Source organism: Eleutherodactylus coqui, chromosome 1, assembly GCF_035609145.1.
Source record: "Eleutherodactylus coqui strain aEleCoq1 chromosome 1, aEleCoq1.hap1, whole genome shotgun sequence".
Taxonomy (NCBI): domain Eukaryota; kingdom Metazoa; phylum Chordata; class Amphibia; order Anura; family Eleutherodactylidae; genus Eleutherodactylus; species Eleutherodactylus coqui.
The window spans coordinates 255,790,449-255,816,552 of record NC_089837.1 but is presented as its reverse complement, the minus strand read 5'-3'; positions in this window follow the sequence as shown (position 1 = coordinate 255,816,552).

Genomic DNA, 26,104 nt, shown 5'->3' with positions numbered 1-26,104 from the left:
CCACAAGTAATAGTACCATTACTGTGCACTCCTAAATAATAGCACTTTTTCTATGCCCTCACAAAATACTGGTGCCCACTCTGTGCCACACCAAATTAATAATGCCTACCTGTGGCTCCACAAAGTAATAAAGCCACTCTTTTTCCCATGAAGCCCACAGCCTCTACTGCCCTACAGAACCCTGGCCACCAAAGGACAAACTTTATTAATCACACTTTGTTGTTTGACACGATGCAGGAGCATGAATAGCTTGACTCCTTCCCAGCTCCTGGTCTCCAGAAAATACTGCACTCTGAGAGAAGTCAGGCTATTGGTGCTGCCATACTGTGTTAGGCAGCAACTTAAGTTGGACATTAAAGGATCACCAAATCAGCAAATTCCTCCAGAGAATACTCACATATTTAATGTGTCACATCATATTTTTTATTGAACTTGTTTTATTACAATGCGCAGAATGATCACTATATGTTGACATAGGTCATGGAAATGCATGCCTTAACTGTTTTCTATACTGTTATGGTTTCATTTTTATCCTATTATGTAGGCTGTATTAAAGGGATTTTCCAAGTTATTAATTTTATATAGTTTTGGACCCCACATGCCCAAAACTATATAAAGTAAAAATGCTCACTGCGACACCAGAGCACTGTTTCAATGGTCTGATGACACGTGACAGGTCATGTCACTCGGGCCAGAACCTGTCACAATTAGAAGCCCCACACAGATATGGGGATGCCATCAGTGATGTCCCTGTTGGGACTTTTATTGGCTGCAGTGGTCATGTGGGTAAACAACCCATGAGACAGCTGTGGCACTTGTCAAAAGAAGACCAGAAGAGTGTGGCGGAGCAGCATCGTAACCGCATGAGGTGAGTACTGGATTTATTTTTTTATGTACTCAGAGACCCCCACTGTAACCAATGTACTCGGAAAACCCCTTTAATTATAGATTTGGAACTGGTGCTTGGAAGATGATAGAGCTCAGTTTAGAAGGTAATAGACCAGCCCTGAGGACTCAACATTTTCTACCCTCCTCACAATTGTGCAGCTAATTTCCTAGGTTAATATGCTTGAAGGAGAAAGGTGCTTAGTACAGGTTGCACGAATATCCCAGGCCCCTGTTAAAAAACCCAGACAAGCAGTATGGGATTCTACCGAAGGCCAGCAGTACTTCTAGCCACCACCTTAAAGCGTATTTTGAGAGCGTGACTGTATAGACATTAACCCTTTCATCACCTGGATGCAAAATAAACAGTTTTCTGTCTGACTCCCTAGATTCTCTTCTACTAGTAGATACATACTGCACTACAACAGAATGTCATACCAGAGAACAGAAGTCAGCTTGTAACATCAATCCCCCAACCTTTTAACTGTAGTGTAGCCAGGTATGGGAGAGACATTCACCGTCACTGACACTGTGACACTATCCTCCCCCTTTGGCACACTTCAGTAGCACAGAACAATGACAGTTTATGAATATTTTTTTTAACATATAAAGAATAATATTAGGTCCCCAGTCCACGGGCGTTGCGAAGTCCCGCGGCGAATCTCCCACGGGAGCAGGAGCCGGCAGACGAATCTCCGTTGGTTGGCCTATCTGACAGATAGGCTAACCGCGGAGGATCGCAGCAATTTACAGCATTGCCGTCCGCGAACTGAGAATCACAACGATTCTCTGCTCGTGGACACGGGGCTGGCGCTTTCAATAGAAACGCTATGGAAAGCTTCAGATGGCGTGATTCGCCGGCGAAATCACGCCCATGGACAGAGGGCCTTAGTGTCCAAAATTACACTGAATACAAAGAGATTTTAGCAACTTATAGTATTATTACAGCTGGAGTTCACATTAATATAAGTACAGAACTTTCATCCAAAGAAATCATGAGTGCATATTAGGCCTCGGTCAGACGGGCGTTTTTTCGCGCGATTTGCGCATGCGTCCGGCGATTTTATAGAACCATTGCTTTGCAATAGTATTGGACACATGAGCGCTTTTTATGCGCTCGACCGATTAATTATAGAACAGAAATCGCAGATCGCACCTATCTGCGATTCCTGTTCTTCTCTATATGCGCTCAATGGGGCCGGCGGCAGCAGCGCCGACCCCATTGAGAACATATACTAGACAAAGCATTCTCCTCTGCCACAGCTGTAACAGCTGTGGCAGAGAAGAATAATGTTTGCCCATTGAATTTAATGGAGCTGGCAATACAGCCAGCTTCATTGAAAGCAATGGGCTGCCGGCGAGCGCAGGATGAATTTGCGGGAAGGGCTTAAAAATATAAGCTGTCATTCAGCTGAGAGCTGCCCTTGATTGGTCCCTGCGCTGAGCCAATCAGAGGCAGCACTCACCCATTCATGAATTCATGAATGGGGGAGCGAGAGCTGCCTCTAATTGGTGAGGCTGTGACCAATCAGAGGCAGCTCCTTCAGCAGGCGGGGATTTTAAATTCCCGGCTGCTGAATACTACTCACAGCAGTTCAGGAGAACTGCCAGCCGGCCGCGGCTGAACTCCGTCTGCCGGGACAAGGTGAGTATATATTTTTTTTAACTTTTTACACAGTTTTGGATGATTTTCAGGGAAGGGCTTATATTTTTAAGGCCTTCCCTAAAATTCATCCTGAGATCGCTCGCAGCCCATTGCTTTCAATGGGCTCGGCTGTATTGCCGGCTCCATTGAATTCAATGCGCTGGACAGCGCTGCACTGCTCCGGCCTGTTTCTAATGAAACGCGGCTAGGAGCAGATTTTTCAGGCGATTTTTCGGCCCCGGTCACGCGATTTGCGGATGCTCATCCATTGTGCAATCCGCAAATCGCGGCAAAAAAACGCCCGTGTGACCGAGGCCTTAATCTAAGAAAAGATAATACAAATGTGGAGAATCTGTATGGAGAGTATAGATTAGAGTTGAGTTACTGTAACAGGTCATGGGTAAGGCACCTGGGTTCTTTTAGGATACAATGCAAATTAAAGAGTCATAGGAACAAAAATAAAATGTATTTACTCAATGATAGATTGGATAGAACAGTTCACACCAGTGAAGCAACCAAAAGTACAACTAATATAACTAGCTACCAACTACCAGTTACTGGTACTTCTGTCTCTAGACTCAGCAATAACTTCACATTTACAATGGGTACCGCTGTATTTGCAAACAAATGTCATACATCAAAACATTAAGGCCGCCTGCAGACGAGCGGAAATCCCGCCGCGGGATTTCCCGCGGGATTTCCGCCGCTGAAAGTCTGCATAGGAGTGCATTACAATACGCACTCCTATGCAGACGGCCGCGGTTTGGCCGCGCGAAATCTCGCGCGGCAAACAAACCGCGGCATGTTCTAATTTTGTGCGGAGCACGCACTCACCTGGCCGCCGGCTCCGGTCTGCGCATGCGCCGGCTGCGCGGCAGCCGGCACATCAAAGAGCCGGGGCCGCCAGGCGCGGGTGAGTACGCGCTCGCCCCTGCAGGCTCTGGGGTCGGATCGCGCGGCGAGATTTCTCGCTGCCGGATCCGACCCGCTCGTCTGCAGGCGGCCATACATAGTAATCAAAGATAATAACTTTTATACCCCTGAGTAAATTTTCAGCTTGGTGATTACGAACAACTTAGTTCAATTATTATGGCTGCCACAGGCTTTTGGAAGATACTCCTCTAACCTGTCTCAGGCCAGAGTAATCAGCCGCATGTGTAATGCAGAGTCCGTAACAGCAATTGCCACTGTTAGTGTGTGCATGCTACCTACTCAGAGCTCTTATATGTCTGGCAGCTCCCCCTGTTTTGTAATCGGACTGGGGTAAGATAGCATTGATGCACAATGCGCATTTGCATGAGCTTGTGGTGCACTATAGCAGTTGATGCCTATTCAGCATAGTGGTGAAGTGTTTACCAGAAATATCTGTAGTGCTCTATAGCGATTGTGGCCCAATATCTCATATCCCTGGTCATCTAGACTGGTTCATTAGTTAACGCTTAAAACGATATAATAAGAATATGAAAGGATTAAAGGGGTTGTCCCGAGCCAAAACCTCAAAATTTTCAATTAGCCCATTCCCCCTGTCACCCCCCGGCATAAAGCAGCCCTTTAAAGCGGTTATAAACCGCTTCCTACTTACCGTTTTGAAGAAATAATAACTTATAAAGTTCTTCATCTAAGATGGCGCCTGTGATGTCCCAGGGTGCGTTCCACGGTGCACCGCGCTTCCAGGAGGCTTTCATGCGCACTCCTGAGACGCCGGTTACGTGAGCAGGTGACTGACGTCATCGGTGGAGGCGTGCACTTGTAATGAATGAAACGCCGATCCAGCCACCCCATTGGCTGGTCGGCAGAACGCATCACAGTGGGAGGTGGAGTCTGCCGGAGAATACAGCAAACAGCTGTTTCTCCCTTCTCTTGACCACACAGAAGCGCAGGTAAGCGCACCTTTCTGCTTATGCACACATATCCAGCCATGCATTCATTCATTCATTCAGCCTCATCCATCCATCCGTCCGTCCGTCCATCCATGCATCCGCACGCACTTATGCACACATATCCAGCCATGCATTCATTCATGCAGCCTCATACATTAGTCCATCCATCAATCCATCCATCCATCCAGCAGGCCGCAGAAAACTGGCCCCTCGACCCCACAGAACTGGCCCCAGGTACGCTGCGGTAGTGCCCGGGGCACAGTGGTATGGCGAACCATAAATACAGCAGGGGACTCAGATTCTGAGTCCCGGGCAAAGACAGTCCCCCCAGTGCCCCAGACACCTCACTTACCCAGGTGGCTGCACGGCTTGGATTGTGTTCGTCCCGGCTGGCGGCTGCTGGTCCCGTATGGCTGGCGGCTGCTGGTCCCGTATGGCTGGCGGCTGCTGGCTGATGATCCCGGCTGGCTGCTGCTGGTTCTGGGTGAAAGCCTTGACTGCGCCTTCACCAGTATTTAAAGGGAGGCCGGGAGCTGAATGGCCACCCCTGCGCGCTCCCGTGCAGTGATAGCTCGTCTGCGCATGCGCAGACGAGCTGTATCGCGCGGGCACGCTGAAGCGGCTCGTTCACAGCGGGGAGAGTACAGACTGCGCAAACGCGTCTAAAACAGACTGCTGAGGAAGAAATTAGACGGCACCATGGCGACGGGGACGCAGAGACAGCGCGAGGACGGAGACAAGTGAGTGAATAACTTCTGTATGGCTCATATTTAATGCACGATGTATATTACAAAGTGCATTAATATGGCCATACAGAAGTGCTGAACCCCACTTGCTTTCGCAGGACAACCCCTTTAATGGTGGTGGTCCGGGCAGAAAAAAACATATTTCATTTTATTCAAGCTAAATAGGTCCAAAATTTTGGCATTTTCTCCTTTCCCCATCTCCACCACTTGCATAATATTCTCACCAACTACTCTTCCCCACTGGCAGTAACACTTTCCTCATTCCGAACACTCCCAGACTAGTCTGGCATTATCAGTACGGTGTCTGTTTGCTGTTTTGTGCCAATGCATGACACTGCTGAGAACCTGCCCCTCACCCTTTGAAAAGTGCTGGTTTAAGATATAGCTGGCGATTAAGCCACTCAGTATAGTTACAGCATGAGTTGATATCTTAAACTGACAGTGAAGCCAGGCTTGCATCCTATTCTCCTTAATCCCAATGTGGGCACATACACCGCCTCCCCCCTCCCCAACAGCTATGCCTCAAACCCAGAGTCAGCAGGATTAAATAAAGAGAATACCAGTTACACAGAATCTTTTTCCATAAAACTATATATTAATCTTCTCAGCTCCTCCTGTTCTATACTATGCTGACCAGGCATAAACTGCAGGCATGAAGTGACATTTTGCTTTAAATATTAGTTCTACTTTAAATGGCCATATATACAGGCTTAGACATTTTTGGTCTTTGAGTAAGGAATCAGTTAACAGTCAGCAATTTATTGATATTTTAAAATATGTAAATAAAAGCTAATATATTGTTTTTGGTACACTGCTACTTACTTTAGGTTTATATAATTGTGGCTTCATTATGGGAATACATAACAATGTATATGTTCCATTAGTACCTGTTTTACCCTAATATTTAAATGATGCAAAGTTACTATCTCTCAACTGGCAGGTAACACAATCCAAAGCTAGCATGGAAACTTCATTTGTATCCTAGTACAAATCTGACATGACCCAGGTTTCTATTTATTTTACCTATTACACTTTTAAAATATCTAACCAGGAAGACCAGTAGCATGTTCACTAGATGTGCCTTTAATTCATCTTAAAGAGATAGTTAGGAAAATAGTAAAGACAGCCCTACCTTCTGTTAGCCAATGAGTAATCAGTATACTCCTATCAAATGTCCTTTTAATTTAGATGCCAGGCAGATAATTCACTCCATCACTGTTTGGGAGAGCTTTTACCCTACATTTGCCCTTGTGCCTCTGTATCTTATATCTATAATCACTAAAAGATCTGTGATTATACAAAATTTATCAGAAGTGGGTTATATGTACCATTTTATGTTTACATTTTTATGCACTTTTGTTTCAGCCTTGACCCATTATTATTAATAAACTAGGACAAAGGGCAGATGGTCATTTTACCCATAATCTGCTGCTATAACACATTTATATCCATGTTACAAACTCTGCTTATGTTTCCTTTACCTGACAGTGTTACAGAACTTTTGTTTCCTTTTAACTACATAATTCACACAACAACAAAGTTTATTCTGCAACTTTGTATCCATTTAGAGGTGCAATATACAGAGTTGCAAAATTACAGACCAAAGAAAGGTCTTTTATGTATCATTATTTGTGTGCATGCCCTTTGTATCTCTGTGTTTTTCTTCATGGGACCCAGGAATATAATTAGCTTTTGGTCCTTTTATTTGCCACTTGATCCTATTTAAATGAAGCCTCTAGTGGATTCACAGAATTCTTTAAAGCCTCACACAGCTTGCAGATGTCTGTCTGTTTAGCCACATGGCAGGAGCAAGCCTTAAAAATCCCTGGAGTTTAACTCACCAACAGCAAGATTTTTTCACTGGTGTTTTCAAAAAAAGGAACATATCTGAATTTAACTTCAAAACAAGCACCTATTGTTTTCCATATTTATCTGGCATCATTGCTGGTTGTTAACAAAGAGTATATGCCAGGATTACATTTTCAAGTGCCCCAGCATAGTTAAAAGGGCTCCAAAAATTGTATGACAGATGGTCTTTGAATGATATTCACAACCTCTGCCCCTGGGCTTGTTTGCAAGAGATGCTTTGAATGGCTTTAAAGTTGTTGTTTTATATGTGATTATTCTATAATAATTAGAATTATTTCCCTGATTCTGAACATTCATTTCAGTCTTTCTTTAATTTCTGCACTCACTGATTTGTGACATGCTGCATTATTTTTGTTTTGGGATTAAAATCAAGACCAATGTAGCTTCCCCTTTCTCCATTATAATTTATAAAAGAATTCATTACATCTGGCTTCAAGAAGATGCAATGAACAAAGTGTTCTCCTCTAGAGAACTAAGGAAACCCATAATTGTGATATTTTTTCAAATCTTGCATAATGGCGAACTGGAAGTTTTAGCTCAAATAGCTGAGAGAATAAGAATTTATTTGTATGGGTGTATAATTGGGCTGTGTGTTGTCCACGTATTCCATGGACATAAAACCGCCCCATAAAAGCCTATGAGGCTATTCACATGCCCATTTTTTCACACTGTCTGTGTGAATAAAATTGTTGCATTCCCTATTCTTGTCTGTTTTCATTAACAAGAATAGACATGCAATGTGTATGATCCGTGCAGATCGGATGGAACATGGACGGGTGTCTGTGTGCTGTGTCAAATTTCTCAGGTGTAACACGCATATGCCTGTGTAAATATGTCCTACACTAAGTTGAATTAATGAACCAGGTAGTGCTTGTTTTTCATGGGGAAGTACATTATGGGGTACTGTTGAATGTATGAAAACCATTTGAAAAAAGTATCAAGCATGCTACATTTACTGAGAATCTTAACAAAAAGTTTTTGGCAATCTTTTGCAAAGGATTCTATACACTTACTATTTGTATGAAACTTATACATGGATGCTTAAACCTATGAAACTATGGTATGGATGCTTAAGATTTGCCATATTTTAGATTCACTGTATTTTAGAGTGATTTATATTCTGAAGAACCAAAGAAGAATGTTTTATGATGTGCCCATCTGAATTGTGTAGTTAAACTCCAATGTAGCCCTAGTCTGCATGTTAAATAAACTCAAATTCACTTTTTGGACGAAAACACACTGCTGTAGGTGTGACTATGCTCGTCGGTACGGAGTGGAGTTGTGCCTGAACAAGGGAAATTTCTTCTCCTTTACTGGCAGTTCAAACTCCACGCCAGAGTTGAGGAATTTGACCGTGGGAAGATAGGTGCTGCCCGTTCTTCCCCAAACATTGTATTCACTATGTGCAGCGAAGATAGGGCATGTTCAATCTTTTCTCAGCCATAGTATTCACGATCGATAAATACTAGCAGACAAAATGAAACCACTTAACTCCTATTGAAATTGGTAGTTTTGTTCTATCCCGTTATGCGCTCATGTGTTTTTGCCCTTAGGGCGGTAGTAGATGGCTGTAGGCGCAACCATGCGCACTGGTACGGAGCATAGTTGCACCTGACCGAGTTCTTTTTGTAAACTTCGCCAGACATTCAAACTCCCCACCATAGCAATGGAGTTTTAACCCCTTAGTGACAGCCCTATCGTAAAACTACGTCCTGCTGTTGCAGGACGTGTATGGAGGGAGGTAGCGGCGCTATCCCCCTCCATACAGCGCGGGCATCAGCTGTTTATTACAGCTGACACCCGCGGGCAATAGCCGCGCTCAGACGTTCGCGGCTATTAAGCCTTTAAATGCCGCTGTCAATTCTGAAAGCGGCATTTAAATCCCCCGAACGCTGTTCGGGGGTCCCGCACGGCCCCCCTGCGGTGAGATCTGGGGAGCCGTGCAGGTGTCATGGCAGCCGGGGGCCTAATGAATGGCCCCAGGGCTGCCGTAGCAGACTGCCTATCAAGCCATCCACACAGGGTGGCTTGAAAGACTGCCTGTAAAAAAGCAGTATGATGTAATGCTATAGCATTACATCATACTGCAGGAGCGATCAAAGCATCACATGTTAAAGTCCCCCAGGGGGACTTCAAAGTAATGTAAAAAAAATAATCAATAAAGTTTTTTTAATTGTTAAAAAAAAACAGTTATAAAAGTTTAAATCAACCCCCTTTTGCCATATTCATTATTAAAAAATCAAAATCATAAAATAAAAATATGTATTTGATATCGCCGCATCCGTAAAAGTCCAATCTATCAAAGTAGTGCATTATGTTTCCCCGCACGGTGAACGTCGTCAGAAAAAAAAAATAAAGAACGCCAGAAATACACTTTTTTAGTTACCCTGTCTCCCAGAAAAACCGCAATAAAAAGCGATCAAAAAGTCGTATGAATTCCAAATTGATACTATCGGAAACTTCAGGACATCCCGCAAAAAATGAGCCCTTGCTCAACTACGTCGACGGAAAAATAAAAATGTTATCGCGCGCACAAAATGACCGCAGAAAATAATTGAAAAAAATTTAATATCTTTAAAAAAAAAATAAAAGTACTACAGAAAATAAAATAAAAAAAAAATACTATGCAAGTTTGGTATTGTAGCAATCGTACTGACCCATAGAATAAAAATATCAGGTCGTTTTTGTTGCAATTTGTGTGCTGTAGAAACAGGACGCACCGAAAGATGGTGGAATGTCGTTTTTTTTCCATTTCTCTCCGCTAAGAATTTTTTAAAAGTTTTTCAGTAACTTATATGGTACAATAAATAGTGCCATTGAAAAACACAACTCATCCCGCAAAAAACAAGCCCACATACAGCGACGTCGATGGATAAATTAAGGAGCTACGATTTTTTAAAAGGGAGTAGGAAAAAACAAAAATGGAAAAAAGCAAAAAAGCTCCGTCACTAAGGGGTTTAAAAAAATTGCAGGGAGGATAGGTCAAGCCCAATTTTTCCTGCACGTAGTTAATACTATGTGCTGAAAAGATGGGGCAAGTCCTTTTTTTTCCTCAACCATGCAGTTAACGGATGAGAATCCCGATAGTGAAAACGAAACCATTGAAATCAATTGAAATTGGTGGTTTTGTTTTGTCCCATTAAGAGGCCGTGATTATCATGGCCACAAAAGGGGAGAAAATCACGTTCGTCTGAAACCGCCCTTAGAACTGAAGCCGAATTTGTAAATGCAGAACAGGCCTGAAGTTGTTTATAAACATTAAATGGAAATTTGCTTCTCAGATGTAAGATCATATTGCTTAATACAACAACATATCTAGTAGGACAGAAAATGGCAGCTTACTTTATTACAGTAGGCCCTCCAATCTGTGGTTGATTGAACCATAACTGTAGACTACCTGCAAGAAAATGAAAAAAAGGTTCAGGAAGTTGACCAAGAATTATCTTCTGTATATGGCTAGCTAGAATCCCATCTTGAATCACTGGTGACATAAATGACACTATCAGCTTGGTGAAAATTGAGGTGCATTACTTGCAAGAGATTGAATGTTATGGCTTCCATTCTACAAGAAGACCTTATTAACGCAATGTCATTTTGGTGCAGTTCTTGTATTTTTTAAAAACAGTTTACAATTAAAGACAATAGCAAGGCATGTTAAAATACTGTATACCCAGAGATTAATTAGCGCAATGTGTAAATGAGAAACCATTTCCCATTCACTACATTTAGGATCTTTTCACGCTCACTGTGTGGTGATGTTAAGGAAGAACTATATAGTTACTGTTCTCCTAAAGTTGAGCTTATGCACCTGTATTTTGTTCTGTGCTTTTGCCATGATTGTGGGTTCAGAAAATATATTTTTTTTGGCAAAGTGTACCAATGGTAAACCAACCACAGTTGTGGCTTTTTTAGTTCTCACTAATATGGTTTAACCCACTTAAAGGGGTTTTTCAGAACTACATTATTGAAGATCTATTCTCAGGATAGGTCATCAATAGTTGATCGGCGGGCACCCATCACTCGGGATCACTGCTCATCGGGTCACTTAAAAGGACTTCAGTCTCTCCTTAGGCCTGTGACATCACATTCTTAAAGATACATATAGGGGTGCAGCATTCAGGTACTTAATCCAGCATCATATTTAGTAAGTAAAATTGTAGAACTTTATTCTTCCTCCATAAAATACATGCAACGTTTCGACCAGTAAGACACCAACCAGTCTTTGTCAAGCATGCAGATCTATTAAAACTAGCACATATATAAGCACTAACAGAAAACCCATAAACCAATCACAAACCACAAAAAACAACACCTCTTAACAGTCTTATCTATTCATTGGTGCTGCGAACATCATGGCAGGTATACCCACTTCTGGATGAGAGTAGCTCATACCCCTCACACTTACAGATTTACATAATTGCATGGACACAGGGCTATCTGGCACCTAGCCTGATTGCACAACCTTGTATCCACATACAACAACCACCATCATCCACTGAGGATACACACCTCCCCAGGGACTGCGCACTCAGGCCGACTATCGTTCAATACCCTGCATCTGATCCTCATCACTGCGCACGCGCCGGGAAAATTTTTAAACAGTCTAAAGCCCCCAGAGCAAGCACCTCTGATGATTACTTATTTGGTGTGCCGCTGACAACAGCTATCACATTCATCAGTCACGTGGATGGAGAGCAGCTCAGTCCCAATCAAGTGAATGCAACTGAGCTACAATACCAGGCACAGCCATTATAGAATGTACAGCTCTTTGCCTGGTAACAACTGAAACGAGCCTTAGAGCTCAGTGTATGTGTGTGTGTGAATATATATATATATATATATATATATATATACACATGCAGCCAACTGTGAAATATAATTCTGTCATGCGAGATTAGGAAATCGTTTTCCCAGAGAAGTCTAATGTGATTATGTGTTTGTTCAGTGTTTTTTATAATAGTTTTTAAAATTATTTTTCCAAATCTACTGTATTGGAACTGATTTCTGCTACAATTTCCATTGTAATTCAACAGTAATGCATTAGGTGCTTGAAAAGGGCTGTAAAAACGCAATTGCTGCATTTTTACAGTGCTTTTCATGCTTTTGACAGCTCAGCCAATCCATGCAGCGCTTAGGGAACCAATTGCAGCCATCACTTCGTGGAGGTGGGATTTATGAATCCCGTAACAAGAAAGTGATCTTATGTGAGCGGCCGAGAACTGCAGGAACTATGCCAGGGCTCTGGAGAACAGCGGGAAGGACCTGTACCGAGCCTGCTGGGTAAGTAAAATAAGACATCCCCTAAGGTTAAGCCCTAGCGCAACTTTTGGGGCAAAAAGTATTATAAAATCCTGTCTTATTTTCGGAGAAACACGGTACTGCATTCCATGGTTTCTACATGCAGTTCTTAATCCTACTGTTTTACCAGTTGATGAAATAGAGGAATCCCATTTGCTCCTGGGGTCGCAGTTGGGCTGCACTGTGAGTCCCATGCAGCATGGCACTGCTCCATGGGCACTCTGACATTTGCCCATGCCCAGTCTTAAAGAGCCAGCGCATGCTCCTCTAATTCTTCCACCTCCAATTACCACATTTCCTCAGCTATTTTACGCATTTTCTCCCCATGGAGGATGCCTAAGCACTTGGTTCCTATTCATTGTGATAAAGCCCTTATTTGTGTAGATCTCTGGTTCTGACCTGTTTACATGACCATCCTGACTTGCGTAACCACTGTACTCGGCTATATTTCTGGATTTTGCAGTTTGTTAGCTGCCTGCTCTGATCTTTGCCTTGATATTGTAATTGATGTTGTATTGCCAGCCCTGACCACTGCTAGTTCCATGGATAAGACTCTGTTCCCACCATCACGTATTGTGCCTTGGCCCAGGCAGCATCAGCAGTCACACAATCAAGACTTTTTGAGTAACAGCTTGGGGACCCTGCAGCAAACACTGAATCCTGCCTAGAGGAATCAAGGGTGAAAACCAGGGTTCCCTAAGTGCTGCCTCCTTAGATAGCCCATGTTCAGATTGCTATTAAAGCTGTCTACAGTCTAAAGTTGCATATACAGTTCTTCTAGTTGTTATTGGAACAGTCAATAAGCTTATGAAACAACATATCCCTAACAAGGCTCACCAGTTCTGCATTCTGAGAGAGTTAACTCTTTACACATCAGATTACTATGGCTTACTACCACTACTTGAAACTACTACTTCTAATAATGACTATATTTTCTTGGTAAAGCAAATCATAAAGACCTTAACATACATGCAACCTTTTTATTTTGATCATGTTAGTAAAGTTAACTGTGATTGTTCTCAGTAATAGAAACCAAGTAATCCTGTAGATATGATACAAAAATACATGATCTTTCAGATTCACTCAGAATCCTTCCTCAGGCATAATAAAACAGATTTGGATGGGACATATACGTGGGGCCGCTGCTAAGTCTTTGGCTTTGTGTTCTTTTTTTGTTTCTAAGGTAACAAATGTTACATCACATGAAAGCCTTATGTGTCTAATATATGCTTTCAAAATTTTGTGTTTGTAGCTTATGGCAACAGTGATCTAGACACGTGGTAAAACAAAATGGCCGAGTCTAAGGGATAAGGAGGGCATGCCGCTAGTGGACTACCTTCAAAATGGTTCCACCATCAATGCAAGGTATTACATTAAACTTTTGGACCAATTGAAGGCAGCCCTAAAGGCCAAAAGGCGCGGAAAGCTGTCCAAAGGAATCTTGTTCCTGCAAGACCACGCCTCCGCTCACACTGCACAAGCAACCACAAGAAAACTGGTGGAGCTAGGCTTTCAGCTGCTTGACCACCCACCTTATTCACCAGATCTAGCTCCCTCCAACCATCATCTGTTTCCAAACATGAAGAAACACCTCAAGGGTACCAAATTTCACACCATTTCTGATGCCATGGCTGCTACGAATTACTGGTTTGAGGCACAACTGAAATCCTTCTTTTTGCAAGGCTTGCATAACTTAGAATACTGATGTAAGAAGTGTGTTGACATCAGTGGAGAGTATGTGGAATAAATGTAAAGTTTCATCTTCCTATCTCGTTTCTTTCTGGGTAAAGCCAAAGACTTATTAGCAGCCCCTCGTATAAATACAAATGTTCACACATGAAAAGGCAAAGAAATCAGAGACTAATTTGTACTTTAAACAATACCAGACAAGATGAGCAGAGAAGTAAATACTTAATCAGTCCACTGGTTAGGAATGTGACAGTTTTATGATCCCTACATTGGTGCTAGGAAGTGCCAGGCCTGTGTTCTCTCTCTTCAGACCTGCGAATAAAGAATAATAATAAATAATAATAATCTTTATTTCTATTGTGCCAACTTATTCTACAGCGCTTTAAGAAGATGAAACAATACCTCTGCCGTGCCACCCATTAGATGGCAGCATTCCTTCAATCAATGTATGACTTTTTACCAAATCTTCAAAACAATGATTGGGAAAAGCACTCCTTCTTAGTGCCCCCCCTGGGGAGACATGATGCCACCCCCACCCCCCCAGGCATCTCCCCCCGGGTGCCCTCCCCAAGTACACCCCTCTTGACCTCCTTCAGACCTTTCATATTCTCCACTGATGCAAGAACCCCATTTCGAGGCTCAGTCCATTCTTGATGGTATCAAAAATGGTCAATTTATACTCCCAAATTCTTCTGTGATGCTGTGACTTGACGTTGCCCTTCAGTATGATTACTCTCATCTGTTCCATGTTGTGTTTGTGACTAGAAAATGTTTTTGCCATAGGTAATTCTGTCTTTCCCTGTCTTAGGCCGCCTGCACACGAGCGTTCCGGATTCCACTAGCGGATTTTCACGCGCGTATGGTACCTAAATGTGTTTGCGGATAGGTGCGGATGCGTGAAAAATCACGCGCGGATATACGCGGATGTGTTGCGGAAAAAAACGCGCAGAAAAATCCGGAAGACACCCTTATTGTAAACCCAACCCCTAGAGAACTGCCCATTCCCTGGAAAACAGCTTAAAAACCAACACCCAGACTCCGTTTTGTCCCTCTTGCTTGTGCGAGCACCGTTAAATTATTCTGGCAACATGCTTTCACCCGGTGAGCAGATGTCTTTGTGGGCATGGTTGATCCATGTAACTTTTTTCGGACGTACTATAAAAATACTATAAGTGTGGTAACGTAGTAATCGTACTGACCCATAGAATAAAAATATCGGGTCGTTTTTGTTGTACTTTGCGCACTGCAGAAACAGGACGCACCGAAAGATGGTGGAAAGTCTTTTTTTTTCTCTCCGATTACAATTTTTAAAGGTTTTTCAGTAAATTATATGGTACAATAAATAGTGCCATTGCAAAATACAACTCGTCCCGCAAAAAAATAACAAGCCCTTATACAGCGACGTCGATGGATAAATAAAGGAACTACGATTTTTTAGGGAGTAGGGGGAAAAAAAGGAAAAAAGCAAAAAAGCTCCGTCACTAAGGGGTTAAAAGTGGGGATGGAAAAAAGCACAATAAAAACAAAAGTAAAACTGCTTGGCCACTAAGGGGTTAAAATGAAAAAAAAAGTACATTTGACGCAATAGCGAATAATACTCGCGCAAGTTCTTCTGTTCTGCTTCTACTGCGTTCGTCCACGCATCCCCATAAACCTGCGCGGACAGTAGACGCCAGGATTGTTCCTTTCTGTTCTTGTCGAGGTATTCTGGGGAGTTACTGTCCCATAGGCTGGGGAAGTCCTGCATGATTGCCACAAGTTTCCCCATGTCGATCATTATGGCTTGTGGCAGGCTGGTGTCTGCTGGCTGTTCTCTGGTAGATGAGGGGACTGAAAGGACAGATCTGCAGTTGAAATGTGCCTGTGAAGCTCTGTGCTGTGTGTTGGGACGCCTCCTACCATGCCTACTTCCTGTAGTCATAGTAACCAGTGACTCCATCCGCAGCTGCACTGCGGATGTACTGCGTGAAAAAACGCACCCATTCACTTGTATTGGAGGCTTCACGCGCATGATCCGACCAAAATTAGAACAGGTCGCAGATTTTTTCACGCGCGTGAAAAAACGCGATACAAATCCGTCCGTCTGGGGACAACTGCGGATCCTCATAGGAGTATATTGGCTGCGGTCTGGGGCGGATTATGTGCCTAAAATCACGCGCTTGAAATTCTGCTCGTGTGCAGGCACCCTAATTGTGTGGTGATGAGTACTCATCCTGGCTCTCAGTTTTTGTCCTGTTTCCCTGATAAAAAGGCCCCCCAACGGGACATTCACTGCACCGGATAAGGTACATAACATTGAACACGGAACATATGAATGTCCTGCTGTGCACATAGTTAGCTGACAGATGCACAGTCTCTCATCTGATATCAGGTCCCAACACATGGGACAACATCACCGCCACTTCATGAGTACTGTTATGAGATGGCTATCAGCGGTTTCACCAATAAGTCCACTACAAGAGGATGCACATCAAATGAACGGCAACAATGTTTCATCTGCAGAATGGCTTTTCTTTTAGTTGGTTACATCTCCCTGATTCAAGGGTAAGCGTGTAAACAGTCATCTGCAATTACTACAGGAACCAATCACCCACGCCATTACCACACAGTGCCGCACTAAATTGCTCTCAGGTCCAAATTTCTCTATGGCTCCTGCTACACATGGCTGACGCTGCAGGCCTTTCTTTCTGCAGACACAAGATTTCACACTTTCTAACTCAGGCCATAGGCCACACACTGAATACTGTTTGGTGGAAATGCTACCCCTTTTATTAACTTTGGCTGCCCAGTGGAAGTATCGCGGTGCCTCTGTGCCTAGTATACCCTTAACCTGCTTCTGGCCTATAACAATATCTCCCATAAGCATGGTGATGAAGACTGTTTCTCCTCATCAAAACTTCAGAATGAAGGAACATCACACAAATTAAAATGGGGAGTCACACTATACACTGCAAAGACAAACACATAAAGGTCTGAATACATCTTAGCTCTATAGTGTCTGATGACTAGCTAAAATTACAGAAACAGAGCAAACAACATAAAAAGACAAGAAGTCTAGATGATCTTTCTTCACACTTACAAGGGGAGAGTTGAGGGGCTCTTATACAGATAAGATTATCAGATGATCTCGCTGAAATCTGCTGTTTCAGATGCCTTTTTTTTTTTACATATATATGTATGGCCAATTTAACAAAATTCACGTAAAGTCACTTGGTATAGTGAGCCCATGGAGAACACTTATCAGAGCATTCATGAATAAAGAAGAGAGTTGCACGCAAGGACTCATAAAATCCTGCATGCGCAAACCACTGTGCACTCCCAAGATGCGGCTCATATCAATAAATGGAGAGTAGGGGAATCTGTGCATGCCTGGCCCTGAACCAGACTGCTGGACATATCTCAATGCAAAAAACATTCAAAGCCAACAACCTATTAGGGAGGCAACTGTGAAAGAAAGTAACAAAAGGTATTTATTCGTGTGCATTGAGAAGATTCCTACATTTTATTTACCATACCAAATCATGTTCTTGTGGCTGAAATACCACTTTATGTAGTTGCTTATAGCCATAGGCGTACCGGTAGGGGGTGCTGGGGCCGCAACGGCGACCCGGCCCCTGCGCTTGAGGGGGCCCAAAGGCCGCCCTCCAGCATATACAGTTTACTTTCGCTTTGCACTGTTGGCGGCCGCTTGCTCCAGCCGACAGCACAAGCCAGGAGGAGAGTAGGAGAAGGGAGGGGTGGGACTTGGAGAGAGGACAGGGGAAGAGGAGGGGGGATGGGGGAAAGAGCAGAGAGGACACAGAGGCAGACTCACCACACACTGGCACTGCACAGCAAGCCATGGAGTGGAGCAGGGATGATGTCATCTCCCTGCTGCTTCCCTCCTGCTGACACAGCTGTTCTCCTCAGCAGAGAAGTAGTCCGGGCACCAGGGTATGTATCTGCTTGTCTGCCTGTCTCTATGTCTTTCTATGTGTCTATCTATCTTGCCTTATCTCATATCAATCTATCTATCTATCTATCTATCTATCTATCTATCTCATATCTATCTATCTCCATATCTATCTATCTATCTATCTCATATCTATCTATCTCCATATCTATCTATCTATCTATCTATCTCCCTATCTATCTAATATCTATCTAGCTATCTCATATCTATCTATCGATCTCTCTAGCTATCTCCATATCTATCTATCTATCTATCTATCTATCTATCTATCTATCTATCTATCTATCTATCTATTTCTCTATCTCTCTATATCTATCTATCTATCTATCTCTCCTATCTCTCTCCTATCTCTCTCTCTTAGGCCTCATGCCCACTTGCACGCATGGATTTCACTGCTGAATCCCGCAGTGAAATCCGTACATGCCCGCGGACATGGATAGAGAAAATACATTATACTCACCTCTCCGGACGCTGCGGGGCTCCCCTCTGTGCAGGTCGGATTTTCGTCCGGTCGGTGGACATGCTCGGCAGCGTGCCGCGTGCATGCGCACCAATATTTTTAAAAATCTGTTCTCCCGCGTATCCGCGGCACAGTACAAAACCAGCTGCGGCTGTGCCGCGGATACAAACGGCTTCCATAGGCTTCAATGGAAGCCGCGGGAGCTGTCCGTGTGGCAGATCCACAGGAAAATGGAGCATGCTGCGATTTCTTCCTGTGCGTGTGACTCGCACACTGGGAAGGAATCCCATCTGCATGCTTTTAGCTGCCCTACCGATGCCAATGCATCCCTATGGGTAGTAAGATGCATGGATCTCCCGTGCGGGTCCACGTGCGGATTTTATAAATAAAATCCACACGTGGACATTGGCCCTCAGACATAGATACGGGGCGAGGGGGAAATAGTACCTGGGGGGGGCCCGAGCTGAACTTTTACACCCATGCCCCTGAGCCTTTAGGTACGCCCCTGCTTATAGCAACCCATCAACCAAAAGCACAACCTATACCCCTACAATCAAGATTTTGACTTAAAATGTTGTAAGCACAAAGTCACAAGAGCCCACAGAATGACATATAAAAGATAAAATAAAAAGTGCTTGCTAGGTGCAATCTAAGCCAATGACATTTTGTAAAATATTGGATTTTTGGTGTTCAAAGTATGTTTTTTTCTTACAGGCCCAATCCTATTTTCATATGTTACTATATAAAATGTATGGATCATTTTACATATCAGAGCAAGGAGAGCTTACTGTCAGTCTCTGATCTCTTTGTCTCACCAGTCTCTAAAAAAACATTTCAAACACCAGAATGATAATTTACTTATTGCGGTGTGTTTTATTGCATGCCTGGGTGTAGATCTTATGAAGTCATAAACCATATTTGCATTTTCCATAACAGCCAGAATCAGATCAATCACTGAAGGAAAGGATTCACAACCTATTTTCATCAGTTCTCGAATAAACTAATGAATTTAGTCCTTCTGAAAGGTGCCAGACTGACAGCTCCAAATTAATGCAGCACAAGATTTTGACAGAGATACCATATGATACTCTCTTCAGACTTCAATCAAGTATAGTGAGAGGGATTATGGATATATTTTTTTGATAGACCAAGGTGAAAATAACCCTTAATAAAGTTTACGTCGTCTTATATTTCTTGTTGCTGTGTTTTCCTTCTTTCTTTTCTTAGTTTTTTTTGGGGGGTGGCAAGAACTATTTTTGAAAGTGAGATTGTTTTAAAGAATATTCTGGTACAAGACTAAAATATTGTCTTAGACTAAAATCCTATCTTATTTTTATCTTTGTAGTATATATTTATTTAAGAAAAAAAGAATGGCTTTCTATCATGTCAGTAAATTCAGTAAGTGTATTTGGGTGTCATACAGGCAGTTCTGCCACAATTGTTATAAAGGTATTCCATTTTCTATTTTCTACATTTATTTGTTGATAAAATAGCAAACTATCAAATTTCTCATAGCTTTGATTAATTTATTTTTTATGACATTAAATAACATGATAACTGCAGAGATCAGGTTGTTATAGACATGCTGGTACTATATTTTTCCACTTTAGTTTTTTGTCATAATACATTTTTAATCCCTTAAAGTGGTTCTGGCATTAAAAAAAAAAAATTACTCACCTGGTCCGGCCAGGAACGATCGCCAGACATGTCCCCTCCAGCCGGCACCTTATTCTGTGGCTTGTAGAAGCAGAGCAGGAGCTGTCAAAATGACCGCTTCCTGCTCTGCTCCGTCCGTCAGCCACTTCCGAGGTGAACTGACGGGCCGCCCACAGCAAGCACGTCACAAGCAGTGCTTGCTGTGGGCGCCCCGTCCATCCTGGCTGAACTCGGAGATTCTGCGCATGCACAGTGGAAACGCGGCCCGTCCTGACTCCTGTCAGAGGGCACCTCTCCACTGTGCATGCGTGCAATCCCCACGGCTCGTGGGGGAAGAAGAGGAAGAACAGAGCCTGCCGGGAGATGACCCCCTGATGTCAACAGCAACAGGAGACAAGGTAAGTATTATGTTTTTATGCTTTAGCAGCCATTAAATCGGGGGTTCCCTGTGTCCATTAGGCAGACCAGGGAACAATAGCTGTTAAAGCATAAAAACATTATTCATGTCAGAACCCCTTTAATGACTGCTGTGAGCGGAGAATCGCAATGATTCTCTGCTCGTGGACGGGGGGGCTTCGCTTTCCATAGCAACGCTATGGAGGACGTACAGTTACATCCTGCAGCTTCAAGGTATGTATGGAGATGATCGCAGGGCGATCTCGCTCCATACAACGTGCATGCCAGCTGTTTCTTACAGACGACACCCGCCTATAACAGTTCCGATAAGCCGCACCGCTCATTAGAGCTGTTAACCCTTAAGCCATCAATTCTGACAGCAGCATTTAAATGCCCCGACCTGCCCCCCACGATAAGACTGCGGGTCGCCATGGCAGCCGCAGGGCCTTCTGAAAGGCCCCAGGGCTTTCGTTGCAAATTGCCTGTGGTTTGGCTTGATAGAGTGCCTGTTAGATTGCAGTATGATGTAACATTACATTATACTGCAGGAGTGATTAAAGCATTGCAAGGTTTTGTCTCCTCTGGGGACTAAATTTTAAAAAAGTATAAATAAGTTTTTAAAAGTTTTACTGATTATTAAAAAAAGGAAAAGGATTAAGTTTTTTTTAAAAAAAAAACCCTTGCCATATTTACAATAAAATAATCTACATAATAAAACAAAAAAAACATTTGGTATCGCTGCATCTGTAAAAGTCCGATCTATCAAAGTAACATATTATTTACGCTGCATGGTGAATGTTGTCAGAAAAAAAAATAAAGAACGCCAGAATTATGCTTTTTTTGGTCACGACATCTCCAAGAAAAAATTTAATAAAAAGTGATCATAAAGTTGCATGTATGCAAAATAATATCAACGGAAACTACAGTATCCGCACAAAATGAGCCCTCGCACAACTATGTTGACAGATAAATAAATAAGTTAAAAACAAATTTAATATCTTTGAAAAAAATAAAAGTAGTACAGCAAAAAAAAAAAAATATATAAATTTGGTATCGTAGTAATTGTACTGACCCTTAGAATAAAGTTATCATGTAATTTTTGTCGGCAGTGTGTACACCGTAGAAACAAGACGTACTCAAAGATCGCAGAATTTCGGGGGTTTTTTTTATTTTAATATTTTTTGAATTTTTAAAAGATTTTTAGTACATTATATGGTAGATTAAATAAGGTAGTACCATTGAAAAATACAACTCGGACCACAAAAAACAAGCCCTCAGACATCTATATTAGTGATAGCGAACCTTTTAGAGACCGAGTGCCCAAACTGCAACCCAAAACCCACTTATTTACCGCAAAGTGCCTCATGTCAGGAGGCGGGGCTTATCACGACGTATGATTTTACTCCCGTCGTTCTAAAAAGGACAGGGCCGCTTCAAATTAGACAGGGTGCAGATTTTAACTGCTTTTTGGATGCGGAAATACTGCAGAATGTCTGCATCCAAAAAGCAGTCAAAATCTGCACTTTGTCTTTTTTGAAACAGCCCTGCCCATTTCCGCCAAATGTAAACATACCCCAGCGGTAATAGTGACACCCCACAGCGGTAATAGTGATCCCCCAGCAATAATAGTGACATCCCACAGCGACCCCCAGTATAATAGTGACCCCCCCAGCAGCCTCCCAGCTGTAATAATAGTGACACCCCCAGAGCGGCCCCCTAGCAGTAATAATAGTGACACCCCCCCAGAGTGGCCCCCCAGCAGTAATAATAGTGACGCCCCCCAGAGTGGCCCCCCAGTAGTAATAATAGTGACAACAACCCAGCAGCAACCCAGCACTAATAATAGTGACACCCCCCAGCAGCCACCCAGCAGTAATAATAGTGACATCCACCCCCCAGCAGTAATAATAGTGACACCCCCCAGTGGCCCCCCTAGCAATAATAATAGTGACACCCCCCCCCCAGCGGTCCCTCAGCAGTAATAATAGTGACATCCCCCAGCAGTAATAATAGTGACACCCCCCCAGCAGTAATAATAGTGACATCCCCCCAGCAGTCCCCTATCAGTAATAATGCCCCCCCCCCCCAGTGGTCCCCCAGCAGTAATAATGCCCCCCTGGCAGTCATATTGCCCCCCTCCCAGCAGTCCCCCCAGCACTCATAATGACCCCCCCAGCGGTTCCCCCAGCAGTCATAATGCTCCCCCCCCCCCAGCGGTCCCCCAGCAGTAATAATGCCCCCCCAGCAGTCATAATGTGCCCCTATAGCGGTCCCCCACCAGTCATAATGCCCTGCCCAGCGGTCCCCCAACAGTCATAATGCCCCCCTCAGCGGTCCCCTAGCAGTCATAATGCCCCCCCCAGTGGTCCCCCAGCAGTCATAATGCCCCCCCCCCCCACCCTGAGACCCACATACTTACCCCTCCTCTTCATGGAAACGCCGCTCCTCTTCTGCCTGATTGCTGGTGCACACTGACGTCAGTGTGCTGTGCTGCCAGATGCCTCCTCCCCCTGCTCTCGCAGATCCAAGTAGGAGACGTCGGGGGATGGGGATCCCGGCTGCACACTGAGGTCACAGTGTGCGCCGGGATCAGTGCTGGTGGCAGTGCGCTGATGAGTGAATGCCGGCAGGGGAGCCGTGGCCCCTGCAGGCATTCACTAATGTGGTGAGCGGCCGATGGTGACGCGTGCCAAAAGGGAGGGCTCTGCTTGGCGCCTCTGGCACGCATGCCATAGGTTCGCCACCACTGATCTATATCGAGGGATAAATAAAAGAGTTCTGATTTTTTAAAAGGGGGAGGAAAAACTGAAAATGGAAAAAAAAGAGGGTGTGTCCTTAAGGGGTTAATATAATTATCTGTGCCAATACTATATAATGTACTAGAGACCTTTTATTAAGTATTTTGGGTGGGAAGAAAAAAGGAAATTCTGCCATTTATTATACTCTTTGTTTCCACAGCATTCACTGTGTGACATAAATAACAATAATATTATTAACTGTGTCAAAACAATTAGGGCTCAGATATTTTAAAAATCACACATCGCGTGTAGAAAAATCACGTGACCGGGTCCATTGACACTCATATGTTCTATCTTTTGCAGTTGCGAATTTTAAGCGCATGTAAAAATCGCACATGTGACCGCTTCCATTGGAAAGCATTGGTTCTATGTAGATGCGATTTACAATCGCGCCTATACATGCGCTTAAAAATCGCTCATGTGACTGAGCCCTTACCATGATGCCAAATGTATTCAGGTTAACAAAAAACTGCAATTCTGATGTTTACCTTACTATTACAGTGATCACATGGTATAATGATAACAAAGGTTTGGTATTATAATCTTGAAGAAGAGCCCTGCGTTGGTTCTGAAGCTCTTCAGTGGGTAACAGTGCTGGATTGTGGGAGCAATTGAGTATAAATAATGCTCCTTGTCACGTCCCCTAAGGGCGCTTTCACACGACAGTTTTTATTTTCAGTTTTTTGTGAGCCAAAACGAGGAGTGGGTAAAAAATACGGAAGATGTGCAAATCTTTCCACTATACTTTCTCTCCACTCCTGGTTTTGGCTCACAAAAAACTGAACGTAAAAACTGTTGTGTGAAAGCGTCCTAATAGCACCATAACTTAGTTTATGATGCTCTTGGGACATCACAGGTTCCTTTTAAATGTCAAACAACTAAGCTGTCTCTCCTCTAGGCAGAGGGCACCCATGCTGAGCTCCGATACAGTGCCATAAAAAGGTGCATGCTTCAGAAGAAAGCCATTAGGAACTGTTGTAAAAAGGGGTATTAGTGGTCACTAACTGATTCATGGGAGAAAAATGTTTTTGTTTATTTTTTGCTTGTTCTTAATCTTTTAAAAATTTGACCTAACATATTTCTACAATCTTATTTAGTCCTACTGGGGGAAATTGAATATGCCTGCATTTAACTGCTTCTATAACACAATGCAATACTTCTGTATTTAAAGGGGTTGTCTCGCAAAAGCAAGTGGGGTTAAGCACTTCTGTATGGCCATATTAATGCACTTTGTAATATACATCGTGCATTAAATATGAGCCATACAGAAGTTATTCACTTACCTTCCCTGCGCTGGCGTCCCCGTCTCCATGGCTCCGTCTAACTTCAGCGCCTAATCGCCCGATTAGACGCGCTTGCGCAGAAGGGTCTTCTGCCTTCGGCTCGCTCCGGCAGCAGCGGCGTTTTGGCTCCGCCCCCTTCTACACGTCATTGCGTAGCTCCGCCCATCACGTGTGCCGATTCCAGCCAATCAGGAGCGCAGGGAAGGTAAGTGAATAACTTCTGTATGGCTCATATTTAATGCACGATGTATATTACAAAGTGCATTAATATGGCCATACAGAAGTGCTTAACCCCACTTGCTTTCGCGAGACAACCCCTTTAAGTGTATTATGCCTGTTAGCATTCCAGTGAAAACACATTTTTCCATCACTGCACCCCTCAGCTGATTATCTGACTGACTTCTATGCAGTGGAGCCTCCTCACTGATAATTTTCAGTCACCATTTTAATTTATAGATTTCTCCATGCTTTCTCTTCCTCTATGCTGTGCTAGCGATCCAATGATGCATTTGTATAGCATTGGACGACCAGCTAGTGTCAGTACTATCTCTGCCTGCTGGGAGAACTTTATAATTTTCATTACCCTGTGAATTTACTTAAATAAGCTAAAGACTATAAGCATACAGTTTGAACTGCCATCTTCTTCTTTATATTTGTGTGACAGGGGCTTCTAATCATTATCAGTAACTGTGATAGGAGCTTCTGTCCCCTCTGTGAAGAGCATGAATGGTGGGGTCCATGCAGTTTCATCATACAGGAATTCTGATGACTAAGATAATGATTTCCTGAGAAAATACAAGCACAAGTAAATTCCAGGCAGTCACACTGAGATCACATGACTCAACAAAAGAGAAGAACTCAATGCATTTTCAGATAAAAGGAATAAGTAATACTAGCCCTTTTATATATTGGGGCAACAGTTACACAATGAATAAAGAAAATTTATCACCAGCATGGCCCTTGAAAACTGTGGATATTGGTGATTAACCTGATTCTCTGGGGTAGCACATTCCAGACAACTGTTGCAGTTCAAGAAAAGTATGATGGGACCAGGAGATTCATATTATGGATGATATTCATTTTAGGTTGTTGGCAAAGGTAGAGCACAGGACTTAGGGCGCCCACCCACTGGCGTTTTTTTTTCCCTGCGAAATTCGCAGCATTTTTTTTCTGCAAGGGTCTATGGGACTTGTAATGTTAAAATCGCGATCGCGCAAAATCGCAATTTACCGCGAATCGCGGTAAATTGCGATTTTGCGCGATCGCGATTTTAACATTACAAGTCCCATAGACCCCTGCAGAAAAAAAATGTGAATTTCGCAGGGAAAAAAAAACGCCAGTGGGTGGGCGCCCTTAGTGGTAAACAAAGTTGAGGGAGGAGATGTAGCGATGCGCAGCACTGTGTAGAACTTTGTGAATGGGAGTGATAAGCTCAACCCCTCAGTGACATTTGAAATACATGGATCTGACATATATGCTTTTGATTTATCATGGTAGCCTGTAACCTTGTGAAGGTCCCCATAGCCACCATGGATGTTTAAAAGAAT